The 4,683-nt window shown below is 37.7% G+C and overlaps 1 protein-coding gene across 1 annotated transcript in view; it reads left to right on the forward strand.

Moving 5' to 3' along the window:
- Positions 1-4,683, forward strand: part of SLC4A10 (solute carrier family 4 member 10) — a 374,905-nt gene that overhangs the window by 199,920 nt on the left and 170,302 nt on the right. The window lies entirely within an intron of this gene.

The raw sequence follows: 4,683 nt of genomic DNA on the forward strand, positions 1-4,683 counted from the left end.
TTGAAAGCTTTTAAGACCCAAGTCACTACTCACCAATGTAGGATGTGAAGCAATGCTTTTATGTATTTTGTTGCACCAATTGAGTCTAGTGTACCCCAGTACTATGGTCCTGAGGTAGTAGCTCTATTGGATCTCTCTCCCATAGCATCGGGATGTCTGTGAGGGATTACTCTGTGTCTGTCTTCTATTGTTTCTGTAAAGACTACAGGTATTTTGTATCACTGGTGTCTGTACAAGATTAGCCTCAGGTGAGTCTATCCTTGGTCTAGAGTATATCTCTATTCACTGACCCTTGTCTGATCATCCCAGGTGTTTATGTGTTTATCTGTATAGCCTAGTGTTTGGTGTTAATGGCAGTGTGGCATTGTGGACACATTGGTTGGTTTTAGCATCTGCTGCCTATCTCTTATGTGCACAGTTCGGTGTCCTCTCATTTCCCAATATTATCATGGTGGTCATATATCCTTCCCATTTTTTAATTTCAGTTTTTATTTCTTCTATTACCCAGTCATTTTTTAGGAGGGTATTATTTGCTTTCCATGCGTTTGCTCTTTTTCTGTTGGTCCTCCTAGTGTTGATTTCTAGTTTTATAGCATTGTGATCTGAGAAGATGCTTTGTAGTATTTCAGTGTTTTTAAGTTTATTGAACCTTGCTTTGTGGACTAACATATGGTGTATCCTGGAGAATATTCCATGTGTGCTGGAAAAGAATATATATTGTGGAGTTGTTAGGTGAAGTGCTCTGTAGACGTCTAAGTTCATGTTGGTTGAACATATTGTTTAGTTCTTCTGCATATCAGTTTCTTTCCAGTTCTTCTCTTTTTTATTGAAAGTGGTATATTAAAGGCTCCTACTATTACTGTGGATTCATCTATTTGTCTTTACAATTCTGTTAAAGTCTGATTTACATATTTTGCTGCTTTTTCATTGGGTACATAGTATCTATTATGGTTATTGCCTCTTGTTCAATTGATCTTTCAATTGTTATTTAATGTGCTTCCTTGTCTCTTATGGTCATTTTTGTCTTAAAGTCTATTTTATCAGAAACTAACATTTCCACTTCTGCTCTTTTTGATTGCCATTTGCTTGACATATCTTTTTCCACCCTTTGATTTTTGGTGTATTTTTTCTTTGTGTCTAAGGTGAGTCTCTTGTAGACAGCATATTGATGGGTCATGTTTTCTTACCCAGTCTGCAAGTATCCTTTTTAGTGGTGCATTTAATCTATTGACATTCAGTGTAATTATTGACAAGTATGAATATCTTGATGTCATTTTGTTATTTTTTTTTCATGGTGTTGCCGATTTCTTTGTTCCATATGATTTTCTGTGCTGGGCTCATTTTGTTTATGAATCATGTTATTATCTCCTTCATTGCTATTGTTTTAGTATTTGCTTGTCCTTTTTATGTTGATGTGGAGGTTTATTATTATTATTATTATTATTAGGTTACCCTGTGATTTATTATTTTCTTTCCAAGTTTAAAATAGTCTGTCCTATCTCATAATTGTCTTGACTTCCTCACCATTTAGAAGTTCTGTGGGAGCTGTGGGATCATAGTGCCTAAGGCATTTGACTGCTAACGAAAAGGCTGGTGGTCCAAACCCACCAGCCACTCCTTAGAAGGAAGATGGGGCAATCTACTTCTGTAGAGAGACTGCCTCAGAAACCCAAGTAGGGGTTGTTATGGGTCAAGATCTACTCGATGACAGTAAGTTTTTTTTTTTTTCTGTTTTGTAACTTCACTATTTATTTTCTCTTTTTGGTTTGTAGTGTGAACATTTACCAATTGATATCTCTGGTTCCCTGTTTACAGTTTTGTAAGCTCATTTCACTTTGGATACTTCTATAACTGGGTTAGTTTCTGGATTGTGTCATTATGCATGTTAACCATTGGTTGTTGTTTGCTGTTGTTTGTTCTCTGTCCAAAGGACTCCCTTTAACATCTTTTGTAAGGTTGGTCTGGTTTTAACAAATTCCCTTAATTTCTGCTTATCGGGAAATTTCCAAATTTCATTTTCATATTTGAGGGACAGTTGCTGGGTATTTGATTCTCAGCTGGAAATTTTTCTCTTTTGGGGTTTTATATATATATATATCCTCCCATTGCCTTCTCACCTGCATGGTTTCTGCAGAGAAATCAGAGCTGAGTCTTATTGGTTGCCTTTTATAGGTAACTTTTCATTTTTCCTGTACTGCTTTCAGGATTCTTTCTTTGTCTGTGGTTTTGTTGAATTTGATGATGATATTTCTTGGGTTTTTGTGGGGGAGGGGATATCTATTCTGTTTTGAGTTCGTTGAAATTCTTGAATGGATCTATTCTTGCCTTTCATCATATTAGGGAAATTTATCTTCCAACAAATCTTCAACAATTTTCTCTGTGATTTTATCTATCTCTTCCTGTTCTGGAATTCTGATTACACGTAAGTTATTCCTTTTGATGGTATCCCATATGAATTAGGCTTTCTTCTTCTGTTTTGATCTTTTGTTTGATTGATTCCTTAACAGTAGTATTGAGGTAGCTGTATTTACTCTCATTAATTCTGTCTTCCATTGATTTGATTCTATTCCTCTGTCCAGTCAATGTGTTACCTATTACTGAAATCTTAATCTTCTGGATTTCTGTTTTGTATAGTTTCTAATTTTTTGTCTCTTTTGTCAGTTTGGTCTTGTATTATTTTCCTAAATTGTTCCAGAGTTTTGTCTGTGTTTTTCTTGATCTGTCTGTCAATCCTTAAAGGTACTCAAATATAATTCTTTTGAATTCCTTATCAGGGAATTCCTATGCTACTTTTTTCTTAGGTATGTTTTCTGGGTTTGTATCCTGGTCTCTTGTTTCTACTACTTTATTTTTTCTTTTTTATGTGAACCGTGATAGTCTGTTGTCTCCAAGACATTGTGGTGGTGTTGTATTTATGTTTAGTTTGTGGTTGTATATAGGAGCTCTGGTAGCATAGTGCCTAAGGCACTTGACTGCTAACCAGAAGGCTGGTGGTTCAAACTCACCAGCCACTCTTCGGAAGGAAGGTTGGGCAATCTACTTCCATAGTGATACTGCCTCAGAAACCCAAAGAGGGGTCGCTATGGGTCAGGTCTGACTCGACACGGCACATAATAACAACATTGGTGATTTGCATAAGATTTGTTTTTCCTTTATTTTATTTCGATGTATCTGTTTAGTAGGGTAGTGTACTCCTCTATTCACTAGTTGTTAGCACTTAGGCACATACCACCTAATTCCTGGTGGGTGTGATAGAGAATGAGAGTGTGTGCACAGATCTCTGTTAGCTGTTTGTAAAGAGCACTTGAGAGTGAATTGAGCTGGTATTGGCCTCCATCTTTCATTGGTTAGTTAGTGCAACAGCAAGTCGTAGACCTCACTCAGTGGATGGGGCTACAGGAGGTGCAGGTATGATTGGGTTGTTTGGGAACTGTTGCTGTCTCCCACTCAGGTAGACCAAAAAAAAAAAAAAAAATTTAACAAAGTAATAAAAACAAGAGAACAAAAGACTCAAACCACATTAAAATAAGAAAAAAAACAGGAACAATTGCCCCCCCCCAAAAAAAAGAAGAAAAATAGAAATGCAATAAATGAGAAGAAGAATTTTCAAAATATATTTTAAAAGGGTAAAAAAAAGCCATGATATGTTGGGAGGAAGGAATGAGAGAAAAGAACGAGAGTGAAAGTACAGTAAAGAAAAAATGGAAAACTGTAAAAGGAAAAAACAAGGGAAGAACCAAAAGAAAGAAAAAAGAAGGGAACCAGAAAAAAAGAAGATTTAAAAAAGGGGGAAAAAGAAGATACAGAAAACAGAGCAAAAAAAAAAAAAGAAGAAAGGAGGAAGATAAAAAGAAAATTTTTTAAAAAAAAAAAAAAACCAAAACTGTGGGGATGGGGCATGGCACCCAGGCTCTGCTAGGGTACAGACTGAGATAGAATCCCTGCTGGCTAAGAAGGTGGGTGGAGGTGGGGGAATGGCTACACCCCTGTTCACCAAGAGGATGTGGGGTATAAGAGCAACAAGGGGACTATCACGCCTTTCCAGTTGTCAGCCTCCAGTGTGGTCGCCCATGCTGTACCTGACAATCAGAGCCCACTCTTATGTTGCTGTCCAGGTAAGAAAGTCACTTGCATGCTTCCAAAATGGCCATGCCCACGGCCCACAAATATTCAGAATGGCTGTCCAAAATGGGCAGAATGGCTGCCCATTTTGGACAGCCAACAGCAGTCCACAGGTCTATTTGTCTGCTTTCCCACAGTTTTCCTATCTGGTTGTCAGGTACCAATGCAGTTCTTGCCCATGTGGTCCTTAGTGAGCAGAGCTGACTCTCAGGTTGCTATTGGGAAATACTCAAAATGGCTGTGACCCCAAGATGGCCAACAGTCCACTGCTCCATTTGTCTCCTCACTCACTGTTTCATTCAGGTTCCCCTACTAGTTGGTATTTAATCCACTTCTTTATCCTTCCCTTCAAAGCTCCAGGATCATCTTCTGTATTGGTTTCAGTTGGTTTCTCATTGCTTTGTTACAGAGTCTGTGTAGTTTGTCTGCCTAATCTGCCATTTTGCCAGAACTCCAGTACCACTGATTCTTGATCATATTCCACCCCCTGAAATGAATGAACACTGACAATTTTTTATACAGTGGCTTTCTGTATCCCTTCCATCTTCTATTGGTTTTTCC

The sequence above is a fragment of the Orycteropus afer genome, unplaced genomic scaffold (assembly GCF_000298275.1).
Source record: "Orycteropus afer afer isolate SDZICR_OR568_19922 unplaced genomic scaffold, OryAfe1.0 scaffold00084, whole genome shotgun sequence".
Lineage (NCBI taxonomy): Eukaryota > Metazoa > Chordata > Mammalia > Tubulidentata > Orycteropodidae > Orycteropus > Orycteropus afer.